General features: G+C 38.7%; 1 long non-coding RNA gene across 1 annotated transcript; it reads right to left on the reverse strand.

The window, feature by feature from the left end:
• Positions 1-6719: 6719 nt before the first annotated feature.
• On the reverse strand, positions 6720-12948 carry LOC118585246. The gene is made up of 3 exons (XR_004945170.1): positions 12874-12948; positions 11954-12044; positions 6720-6993 (listed from the first exon to the last, which is right to left on the reverse strand). It is a non-coding gene; the product is annotated as an uncharacterized LOC118585246 (long non-coding RNA).
• Positions 12949-13275: the final 327 nt, after the last annotated feature.

Genomic DNA, 13275 nt, shown 5'->3' on the forward strand with positions numbered 1-13275 from the left:
TTAGAAGGGTTAGGAGGTTAGGCTATGTTGGAGCAGGTATGGCCTTGTTGGAGCAAGTGTGTCATTGTGGGTGGACTTTGAGGTTTCAAAAGCCCACACCAGGCCAAGGCTCTCTTTCTCTCTGCCTACCAACTAAGGATCAGGATGTCAGCCTCCCAAATATTTCTCCAACACTATGCCTGCCTTCATGCTTTTATGTTTCCAACCATGATGATAATGGACTATAAGTTTTTGAAGCTAAAAGCAAACCCCCAATTAAATACTTTCCTTTGTAAGAGTTGCCTTGGTCGAATGCTCAACCATACCACAAAGATACATGCTCAACTATGTACATAGCAGCATTATTTGTAATAGCCAGAACCTGGAAACAACCTAGATGCCCATTAACTGAAGAATAGATTAAGAAAATGTGGTACATATACACAATGGAGTACTACTTAGCAGAGAAAAACAATGACAGCATGAAATTCGCAGGCAAATGGATGGAACTAGAAAAAATCATCCTGAGTGAGGTAACCCAAACCCAGAAGGACAAATATGGTATGTACCCACTCATAAGTGGATTCAAGATAGAAAGCAAAGAACAATCAGACTGCAACCCACAGAACCATAAGGCTATATATATGACATAGAGGACCTTAGGATGACTGTTGCTTATAATAATATCTGGTTTTACTCAATTACTGAGCAACCCTCAATGAAACATTACACTATTAAGGTAAGAATTTATACTGTATCAAGCTGATAATAGAAAAATAAATAAAGTAATTAAGCTAAAAAATAAAAAAGAAAAGAAAAATTTGAACTATTGAAAAAAACAAACAGACAAACAAACATATTTTGCTACAGCAAAAAGGGGAAACTAGGGGCTCAGCATTCCTCTCCACATTCTATTCTTTCCCTTGTGTTATATATTTAAAATTTTTTATCAGTGGATTCTGCTGGAGTATCTACTACAGACAAGCACTGGAGGGCTCCTGTTGCAAATCACCCTCTGGAGCAATGGAAGGACCTTTCTACTGACACTTGGAGGGGACCCAATCTGGTGTTGGTGTGGGTCCAGGGTTCTGCTTATGTATTTCCTCAGGACAATGAAATTCCTCATTGGGTTTCTGAGCACTGAGGGTGCCCTGTGGCTGCAGCTGAAGCCCAACATGGCAGAGACCTATTGGGCCTTTGTGAAAAACTCTCCCCTCCCAATGCCAATGGGGATTGAAAGCCCAATATGGCCAGCTTTGGCAAGCATTAACATAAGCCTAGGAACTGCAATCATGCAGTTGGATTCTCCAAAAGGTAATGTATGGTAACTACTTTTTCAAGTAGGTTTGAGAATGTGTCACCCAGACACCTAGGAGATTAAGGATAACACTGAAGATCACTGACCTCCATTTATTAAAAGTAGCATTCCAGCTAAGTATTTTCATTCTCACAACCCTATTCAAGCTGGAGTATTATCTGCTTCTCAGGAGTGGCTCTGTGCAACATTTTTTTGCCTCCTGAAATTCATTTAGCCCCCTTTGAAAATACCTTAAAATTTGTGAGTCTGAATGTAGCATTTATGAGACCATTAGTTCTGTTCCTTGTGAGCTGCCTGTTTTTTCTTTATGGTTCTTAGTTGTTCTTTTGCAGAGCTGCCAGCTTAAGTTGTGCTGGGATCAAGAATAATGGGCCTTGGTGGTTCATGTTCCTGGAGTCGTGTCTATGCCAATAGATACCCACATGCTCCAGAAGAGAATTTGACATCGCTGCTGCCATTGTTGCTGTTATAACAGTGGTGACCACTGCTACTACTGTTTCTCAGATTGCCATTTCATAATTGGTTACTACAGCTAGCACACTGGAGACCCTGGCAGCAAAAGTAGCTACCACAGTTAATTAATCTTTTATTCTATTGGGCATGACAAATTTAAATCAATAGTCATATACATTTTGATTGGCTTTGAAAGTTATAAATTTACAAACTCAAGTTCCATTTGCTCTTGGGATACCATCTTTCAAGGACTCCAATTTGCAGTAAGGCTCATTAAGGAAGGGAATGGCTCAGTTGCCTTTAGCCTACCTGCTATGGGTGGGTTAAGACTTCTGTTGGCCTTTTTCTGTGTTGAACACACAGATTGCAAGCCCAGTGCCACTTAGAGATCTTTGGCAACAGTTAACTCTGCAGCTCTCACACAATTGAGCCTGTATGATGAGTATTCAGAGATGGGTAATGCCTGGGGGCGCTCACCAGAATGCCTGTGTGACCTGGACAGGTGTCTCCATGACAGGTAAAATGATCTGCTGGCGTCCCATGCAACCTAAGTCAGAAGCTCATTTTTTAGTAAAAGGGAGGACCTGTAGGGTCCTGGCCCCTGTTTTGGGTAACTGTTGCATTGTTTGCTGACCTTGGCCTTGATATCCTCCCTATGCTAATTCCCTGAGAGATTCCACTCTCCTGAATGCTTAAGGGAAGCTCCTTGTCTGTGTATCCAGCATATTGGGCGTTAACAGCTTAGATGCAAGATTGTAAAACATCAGGAGTTGGGGTGGGGATTTTGCTCAATGGTAGAGTGCTTGCCTAGCAATCGCAAGGCCCAGGGTTCCATCCTCAGCTCAAAAAAAAAAAAAAATCAGAAGTGAACTTCTGCCCTCCAGGGTTCTCCCATTGTGCTGTTGTAAGCCTGTATTTAAGACCTCCTCCCTCCTTCAATAAATGGCATTCAGCATTAGAAGAAGAAGAAGAAGAAGAAGAAGAAGAAGAAGAAGAAGAAGAAGAAGAAGAAGAAGAAGAAGGGGTCAAGATCATGATGGGGAAACCCACAGAGACAGCTGACCAGAGCTAGTTGGAGCTCACTGACTCTGGACTGACAGCTCAGGAACCCGCATGGGACTGAACTAGGCCTGCTGAATGTGGGTGACAGCTATGTGGCTTGATCTGTTTGTGGGGTCCCTGGCAGTAGGACCAGGACTTATTCCAGGTGCAAGAACTGACTTTTTGGAACCCATTCCCTGTGGTGGGTTACCTTGCTCAGCCTTGATACAATGGGGAGGGGCTAGGCTCTCCTTCAACTTGGTATGCCAGACTTTGTTGACTACCATGGGAGGCCTTACCCACTCTGAGGAGTGGATGGGGGCAGAGTGGGAGGGAGGTGAGGAGGCAGGAGAAGGGGAGGAAGAGGGAACTGGGGTTGGTATATAAAATGAAAAAAATTTAATAAATAAATATATTTAAAATAAAAAGAGTTGCCTTGGTCATGGTGACTCTTCACACTAATAAAACAGTGACTAAGGCAGCAAGACATGAGAAAAGACAGATACATCACACCATAGAATCTAGTCCTGAAAGCAGGACTTGAGTGTGTATATTGAACAGATAGAATAAAGGCCTGGAGTCAAAGTGACATGCTCAAATTCTGGTTTTATTTTTCTAAGTGATTGTTGTGTCTTGACTTTTCTCTAAAGGTGATAATCATATCTGTTTTGCAAGATACCTGTGAGGATTAAATATGTTAATGAATATCAAAGAATCAATGTGAGGAAGATATTGTAATGTCTTCTGTGCTGGCAAATTAATTTTTGAATGTCTCATTTCAGCATCATCTAAAGCCTTACTATTAATACAGCAGTGAGCTAAGGCATAGGCTTTTTGGTAAGTTTTGAAGGTTCTTCCTATTTTAAAAAAAAGTCTGAAGGAAAAGGAATTCAAAATAACCTTGTCCTGTGGTACTGTCTTTCTCTAAGTACGATTGCACAATTGTTGGTTAACTGTGTTGCATCTGGCTTTAAAAAAAAAAAAAGTGCTAAAAATGCAACATGTTAGAACAAACATCCTTTGCAAACAAATTGCATTTACAGTTCTCAGAAGCCTGTGTGGGTAACATCACAATGAAAGTGTTTATAGAATAAATATTTATCTCAAGCTTGCTTTTTAAAATTTAAGTTTATAAATGTATATTCTTTGAAAGCTAGGTCTCTAGATTTAACCTAGGAAAGATAATTAAAATAATTATCAGAAGACAAACTTCTACTTCTGGTTTACAGGACAGAGGTGGTCATTGACTTGGCATATATTAGCAAGTTCATATTATGAAGAATGCTTGATTTTTTTATGTAAGGTTTTTGATTGGTTGAAAGGATAGTTAGTTTAGCATTGAAATACTGAATAGTATGTCTTTTTTTTTTTTTTTTTTGAAACGGTTTCTGTTTGTAGCTCTGGCTGTCCTGGAACTCGCTCTGTAGACCAGGCTGGCCTTTAACTCACAGAGATCCCTGCCTCTGCCTCCTGAGTGCTGGCATTAAAGGCAAAAGCCACCATGCCCAGCTGAATAGTATGCTTTCAGTGGAGATTTATTACTGTGTATTTCAGTGTTTTCTTTCTAGAAAATTTACAAAACCCTCATAATTAAGAATTTAAAGAAAGTTATGTACAGTCTCTTTAGCAGTAAGTACTCTGCCTTTTGGAAAATTCATTGACACTCACATAATATATATATATATATAACAGCAAAATTTCAATCATATATCAGTAATTTACATCTTCCAACTAAGTGATTTATTTGAAATGTTTTACATTTTTACCTTATTTTTAATGTCAATGCTGATGTCCATATATGAATCACAATTGTTTAAATATTGTAGTATCACCACCAATTTAAAAAACATTTCTACAAACATCTTTTGTGACTACATACCTCACTAGTTTTTGTTTTTGATCTAGCCGTGGGTTGACAGTAACATGTAAAATGTTTGGAAGTTCACTGTAGACTACTTTGTTTATTTTTATTTTTATTTTATTTTATTTCATTTTTTAGTTTTTTGAGACAGGGTTTCTTTGTAGCTTTGTGCCTTTCCTGGAACTCACTCTGTAGCCCAGGCTGGCCTTGAAGTCAGAGATCTGCCTGGCTCTGCCTCCTGAGTGCTGGGATTAAAGTCGTGGGCCACCACCACCCAGCCACTGTAGACTACCTTCTATAGGCTATGAAATAGTATTCCATCCTCTTGTCCTTCAGTGCACATTTTCCTAATTCCTCAATATTTCTGGTTATTAATTCACGTAATAATCATTTATCCTTGATTATAAGATTTTGCAAATTGAACACACCACCTGCTTTCACTCTTTTCATCTTGTTAAGGTTCCGTTCCTCTCAGGCCCTCCTTGTAGAACACCTCATAGCTCTTTAAGTGAAGTCTCCATATTTTGAATTACAAGGGCCTCAAAACTGACTTCACTTGGAAATGCAAATGGTAGGTGAAGTCCAGGATTTATGCCATTTATAAAGGGGCTTCCTGACATTCAAAATTCCATAAACATCGACCACACTATTCTTACACCTTTTATCAACATATTATATGGGACTAGAGAGAAAAAATGTTAATATTATTACTCACCATTCAATCCCTGAACAGTTGGTGGAAATGGCCTTTCAAGTTCTAATTCAACAACCATGTCAGTACACAGAGAAGAAATTTTGACTTCATGAGGCAACTTGGTGTAGTGGAAGGCCTTAGATCTAGGCATCTGGATTCAAACCCTGATGGCGTCACTTCCAAACATCTCTTCTGGGAGCACTGATTTTGTCATCTCTCTCAAATTTCAGTGCCAGCTGGCTCACTAGACGAGTTTCCCTCTTTGTCCTTCACTAGTGTGTCCAGGGTCACTTGTAATTAATTGCCTGATCAATTAAGACAGTGATTTTTTTTTTTTTTTTTGTCAAATGCCTTCTCCCTATCCCTATACCATGGTTCCTTTTATAGTTAAGGAATCTTTCATGGGGTACCTAAGTGTACACTGAGTTTCGAAGCTTAGTAAACTGTGGTTAATGGGGAGCTTGCAGAATCCTTGTCGTGTGATCACATTCATTGTGATTGGCACTATGCAACTTCTTGGAATTCCTCCCATTTTATATTTCTTTAGGTCATTTGTGTTTTGAAATGGACTAGAGACCTGTGCTGAAAAAGATATAACCAAGAACGCCAGGCAGCTAATGATGGCTGAGAGGAGCTTTACTCCTCCCAGGCATGAGCCCCTTACTGATTGTCTAGAACAGATTGGTCAGCCCGAAAATCATATACACACAAATAATACAAATGGCCTCCAGCTTGTATATTACATATTTCTTTATATATACATATATATGTAACAATAATATTTGAAGAAAAGGAGGCTTGAGAGTAGGAAGGCATGGCAAGGGTTGGAAGAAGGGTACCTGGAAAGTTTAGAAAAGCAAAAGGAGGGGAAGGGATGCAATTCTATTTCAATTAAAATATATTAAAGTTATCTATTTTAAAAATAAGTAATTAAGTAAATACACAATGCAGAAAAAGAAGTTTAAAAGACTAGATTAGAGCAAATTTGACTGCCTGAACAACAAAGCAAATTCTTGAATTTCAAAATTCTCTCTATTCTTATTTTACATGTGGCAAAGGGAATAAATAAATAATAAGTAGTTTCTAAAAGGAGGATCTGAGGGTCTTCCCAGAGATTATTTCCAGGTAAAAGTTGAAGTTTAACTCACCCACTCCTTAGGATAGAGGACTTCATAAGTATTCCCAAATTGTGGATTAGTGAACATTGTTGAAAACCTTCCTCTTCCTCTTCCTCTTCTTCTTCCTCCTCCTCCTCCTTCTTCTCCTCCTCCTCCTTTTTCTTCTCCTTCTCCTCTTTCTCCTTCTCCTCTTTCTCCTTCTCCTTCTTCTGCTTCTCCTCCTCCTCTTCTCCTCCTCCTTCTTTTCCTCCTCCTTCTCCTTTCCCTCCTCCTCCTTCTATATAACACACACTTTCTAAATACCACAGGAGCTATTCCATCAAACCACACATGAGACTAACTAAAGCACTGGCACAAATGAAAAGAATGGGTATAGGGTCATCACGGCCTGTTCAGCTGATGGTATGTGTGAGCAGAATGATCAAGAAGGAGTCTGGGATATTCAAGAGTTATATCTTAATGAGGGTGAAAAGTTTGGATGGCAGAACAAGGAAGTCAAGTTGTTTAACAGGGCAGAACAACACGTAGCCTGGAAGCAAGGAACAAAAGTTTGAAAATGAGACCTCTATCATCTGTCTATCTATCTATCTATCTATCTATCTATCTATCTATCTATCTATCTATCTATATTCAAATACATATATTCAAATATATGATTGAAGCCATGCACAAGGAGGGAGAGTAGATTTAAAAAATTAAAAAGACAATCTTGAGGGAGATCACATATTTCATCTAATTAACCCTGATGTGGCTAGAGAGGTGGCTGAGTTGTTAAGAGCACTGGCTGTTCTCCCAGAGGACCCTGGCTTATTTTCTGGTATTCATATGGCAGCTCACACCTGTCTTTAACTCCAGTGCCAGGTAATGTATTGCCCTCTTCTCGCTTTTGTGGGCACTTGGCATAGATGTGCTACATAGGCATACATGTAGGCAAAACACTCATACCCATAAAAAACAAACAACAAAAATCCACAAAAACAAACAAAAAACCCAACTACAACAAAAAACAACAACAACAAAAAACCAGAGTGGAATCCATGAGAAAAGAGTAGCAGTTAGCAGCTAGAAAGAATAAAAATATCAGAAAGAGATAGAACACTAAACCAAAATGAATAATTCTTTAAAAAATTATGAAATGGTTGAGCCAAATGTTACAAAGAAGTCAAATAAGAACTAAGTGCTTATTAGATTTTAAAATTGAGAGTATTTGCTGTGATTTATAAAGATAATTTCAATTTATGATTTATATAACATTCAGATCATTGTGTGATAAGCATATTTTAATTTTATGGATGGAAAAACAGTCAAAATCATTAAATCTTGACCAAGATCTAGTAAATGTTTACCCAATGCTGTGGCTCATGCTCTTCCACTTCTTCAAACTGAATACGAAAATCTGCCTTAACTGAGATACTAACTTCGATGTAATATTGACTACAGTCTTGATAAAACATAAAAGTATTCAGCTTGGGGCCGGGGAGATGGCTTAGTGAGTAAAGTGCTTATGATGTAACCATGAGGACCTGAGTTTGCGTCCTGAGCACTCTGTAATTCTAGGAGGAAGAGTCAGGTAGATACTACAGGTTTGCTGATCAGTTACTCTGGTGAACACAGTGAGTTCCAAGTTCACTGAGAAAACCTTGTTTCAAGAACAAAAACAAAAACAAAAGGCAGACAACCACAGGGGAAGGGGAAGACATCTTGATATCAGCCTGTGGCCTCTACCATATCTGCACACAAACACATGCATGTGCATGCTTACACATAGACACCACACACACACACACACAGAAGCTTGTTGACATCATATCATAGAATATTTAGTATGAGGGATGAAGTTGTAGAGATATGACATGATATATTCTATAAATTCTCTTCAACTCCCTACCTACTATATCATCTCTTCTCTCTCTCTCTGTCTCTCTGTCTCTGTCTCTCTTTCTGTTAGCTAGCTTTCTGTTACTATGGCAAACACTGGAGAGTAAATGTTTATTACAGTTCACAGTACTGAAGGTTTCAATTGATGGCTCACTGACCACGTGACTTTAGGGCCCATGGCAAGGCAGTAGAATGTGGTAAAAGCATATACTAGAGTGAAACTGGTCAGAGACAAGAAAGTTAGAATGAAAGAGAACAGGGCCAAGGGAGCCGCAGTCCCCTTCACGGACATACTGTTCATGCTTTGAAGACCTTCTGCTCACTTTCCTGAGTTAAAGAGTTCTAAAGTTGACAGTTCCTCCCAATGCTGCCATCCTGAACTAAATTTTAACAGATAAGCCCTTGAGTGACCGTTACAGTCCAAGCTACAGCATCATCATCCCTCCTCATTCAATCTTCAGCTGATTTTTTTGGTAATATTGTCAACCAGGAGTGAAGCTTTGTAACGTAAATGGGTATGAGAGTCACATATTTAAAAACAAGATTCTTCAGCCGGGCGGTGGTGGCGCACACCTTTAATCCCAGCACTCGGGAGGCAGAGCCAGACGGATCTTTGTGAGTTCGAGGCCAGCCTGGCCTACAGAGTGAGATCCAGGAAAGGTGCAAAGCTACACAGAGAAACCCTGTCTCGAAAAACAAAAACAAAAAACAAACAAAAAAAAAACCCAAAAAACCAAAAACCAAAACCAAACAAAAACCAAGGTTCTTCTGTTTTCAGAAGCACAAGTAGTACCAATCTTCTAAAATAATGTCTCCCTGAAACTATAATCCTTAAGTTGACTGATAGACCTTTTTCTGTCTTACAAAACATAATTGGCAAGATCAAACGTAACCAGAGTTTAATAGTTACCTTCACATTTACCAGATGCCTTGTTAGCAATGCAAGATTCTAGGGCTAATGCCAAACAAGCCAAAATAGAGCCAAATGCTTTAAAGAGACTCATCCTATGATTCTTTTCTAATAAACATAGATGTTTGCATCACCTAAATGCTGTCAGAGAGCAGTGTTTCAGAATAAGCTCTTTGGCAAAGTAAAAGAAAGGCATGTAGGAACCTGAAGAAGCAGTCACTTCACTGAGTCAAAGCATGTGTGAGACTCATGTAGGAAATTTAGCTGGCTTTTGTTTTATACAGTGGAATTTTGTATCAAGTGAAGGAAAGTAATTGGCAGCATTTGAGCCCATTGTTCATTAATGTTTACTGCTTTTGTATAAAGCAATGTTCTTAGTACCACTTGGCTTTCTAACCTAGGGTTCTTGCTATGATATTCACATTTACACATATCATTTTTAGCATTAAAGGATGTCCTTACATGGGTCCTCATTTTAGAGAACACACAGCACAAAATAAATACATAGAGTCTGGATTATTAAACAAAGGCATCAATACTGCTGTATTTCAGGAGCAAGTTTTGATAGCACAATTCAGTGTTTATCCCCTTTACATTACTATAGCAACAATTCTGTTGAAGTTACATATTGGCAGACATTCCTTAGTAGAACAGAAAAGAATTTCTTTTGTAATTTTTGTTTGAAGCCTATGCTGTAGTGATGAGTTGAGAAATGATTTTTTATGCAAAATAATTTCTTATTTTTGCTTTTTTTGAGACAGGGTCTCATGAAGCCCAGGCTTGCTTTATGGATGACCTTCAACTTCTGATCCTCCTGTTTCTGCCTCTTAAATGCTGAGATGACAGGTATGTACCACCACTCTCAGTATGTATAAAACCTTTTTAAAATCTTTCTACCTGGGCTGGAAATATGGCTGAATTGTTAAAAGCACTGGCTTTTCTTCCAGAGGACCCAGGTTCAATTTCTAATACCTACAAGGTCATTTAAAATCACCTGTTACTTATTACAGGGGATCTGACAGCTTTTTCTGATCTCCATGGGCACCAGGCATGCACATGGTATACAAACATACATGTATTCAAAACACCCATAACATATAAAATAAGAAGAAATTGAAATCTTTCTACCTTGTATGAATGTATATGTGTATATACACATTTGCATGCCCAAGTTTGTAAACATAAGAAGCCATCTTATTACTTAAATTACATTAAAATTGGATACCAATTCATAATCTCCTTTTCAAATTGAGAGGAAACGAATAGTCAGGAGCATTTGGCATCAACCTGAAACACCTGTGCTATTTGTAAATTGCCTATATGGAGTTTCACATAAAATAAGCAGAAAATCTTAGCTGTTACATAGTATAAGAGATAGGGTTACAGAATATGTTTCACGTTTTAAGAGATACTAGATAGAACCTGACATGGTGGGAATGTACACCTATAATTCTAGCACTCAGGAGGTAGAGGCAGGTGGATCTAGAGTTCAAAATCATCATTGACTACATAGTAAGTTCAGGTCCAGGCTGGGTTACATAAGACACTGCCTGGAAAAATAAGCAACAACAACAACAACAACAACAACAACAACACACACACACACACACACACACACACACACACACACACACACACACCAAAAACTCAAACATACTAGTCAGTGATGTATACTGCTACCTAGGAAATCTAAGGAAAACCAAAACAGTTCACAAAAGTCAAAACTAAGTTGATTCTCATTTCTAAAGCAAGGTTACTTCTTTAGCAATTTTTATGTTTCATCTCATTGTGAACACTTTCATTTGTGTTATTCCATTTTATTGTTGTGGTCCTAGAAACTGAACCCAGTACCTCATATATGCTATATCCCCACCCCTTAAAATTAGCCTATTCTAATAACTGATCCAGAAGTTCCCAATGTTTTTCCTTACAATATTTAGTCTCTGACTTAATATGTTTCTAATGAATTTTTTTCAGAATCTCATATCATAGAAGACATTGTTACAACATCTGTATTTCTTTAGGTTTGTGGAAAGATTTTATTTATGGGATGGAGAGATACCCCAGCAACTGAGAACACTTGCTATTCCCACAGATAGCAAGTGTTGGAGCCCCATCATCCATACAATGGTTTAAAATCATGTGTAACTCTGGTTCCAGGAGATCCAACACCATTTTCTGGGGTCCTTACAGGCATGTGGTACTCATATAGTGATACACATACATCTAACTAAAAATAAAAACAAATAAATTCAAAGATCCTCAATTATTTACAGTGACAATGAAAATAGGAAGCTTGTATATTGATTTTAAATTGCTTCTGAATTTTAAAAAATTTAATTTTTAAAAATTTTAAGAAATTAGGGGTATGAATAAATGTTTTACCTACATGTGTGTGAGTACACCATATGCATGCATTTTTTCTTTTAATCCATAAACAGGTTATTTTACATGTGGGGGAAATTATACTAAAACTTGTTTTTGAAATTAGAATAGTTGTCTTTGAGACAATGCAATTAGTTATAAACACACATGTGCACACACGTCTGTACCTCCAATTTGGGAGACATTAAGCCCCATATTATTGCTTAAACTGTACTAAAACAGGGTGGTAGATCTTCTACCAAGTTAAACAAATGTTCTCTAATTTTGTGATACTGAATGTGTCCATGCATTGAACAAACACGAACTGATGACTTACTCTGACACAAGTTGACATGGAGAACATAAATACTCAACGCTCTTGAGGCTTCAAGACTCATTGTAGCTGTCAAGACTACCTGGTATACATGCTAAGTAAAACAACAAGAAAAATGCACTAATGAAGCAAAAGTGTATGCCAGTAAGTTACAAAACCCTCTGGTTAACTGGGTCGGGGACAAAGGTTCTTAGTTTCATTGGCCACAACTCTCTGAAAAGAACCCAAAAGGTCAAGTTGACCTCCTACTGGCCACAGGGTGACTACCAAGGTTCAGTGGTTGGTTCTTGATGTGCAGCCAAATTTTTGGACATTGGTCTGATGTTTGTAGTTAGAGCCTCGGATTAATTTAGGAAACCTTAAAATGGGGCATGCCACGCCACAGAACATTCCCAGCTCTATTTTATCATATTTAATAAGAGGCAGCCCATGTTTCAAAAGAATTCCTTAAAGTTCACACTGGGTTAAAGTAGCGTGACAATTGTTATCTGTGAATCATTGTGATGAATTCAGAAACGGAGAGATACAAAGTAAACGATCATTGCTTGTGACGAATTTTGTAAGAGAAGGGACTGGGTAATGCGGTGGGTACCATTTGCGGCTGGAACAGGGGGAGAAATGAAGCGAAGCAGGGCCTTTCTAAGGAGGTATAACAGGAAGTGAGGACTGTAGAAGGAAGCACTGAGAGAAAGAAGCACCTGCAAGCCTCCCACGTAAAGGGAACAGAAAGTGGAGAGGAACGATATGAGAGGAAGAACGTAGCTGCAGTAAGGGAACGTGTCAGCTCTTGTGGGAAGCATTTCTCTAAAGTGGATTACACATATCTAACGGTATCTTGCTATTGAACAGGACAGCTAAGGGCGTCAGGTAGTAAAAGACCCTCCCCAGCTCAGCCCCTCTAAACAGCAGGATTTGCCACTCACTGTTCAGGTTTGTCTCAAGCTGGTTTGGTGTTCCATCCACAGCACTCCAGGATCCATGCTGACGGAGCAGTTTTAGTGACGGAGTGAAACCAGAAAGCATAGCAAACTGCGTGCAGGCTCTTAAAGCCTGTACACATGGCAACGTCACTTGAACTCACATTTCATTGGCCAAAGCAGTTACTTACCTCAAGTCGTCGTGGAATCATAATTCTCCAGTGTGCCTGGAAACGGGTAGATCTGGACACGCTGGCCAACGGGAGCAACTAGGAATTTGTTTGAAGCAGTGTGTGTGTGTGCGTGTGTGTGTGTGTGTGTGTGTGTGTGTGTGTGTGTGTGTGTGTGTGTGTGTGTTTAAGTGTATCCAGAAAGAAAGTCCATTATTATTTTAATCTAATTCTCAAG

Source organism: Onychomys torridus, chromosome 6 (assembly GCF_903995425.1).
Source record: "Onychomys torridus chromosome 6, mOncTor1.1, whole genome shotgun sequence".
NCBI lineage: Eukaryota > Metazoa > Chordata > Mammalia > Rodentia > Cricetidae > Onychomys > Onychomys torridus.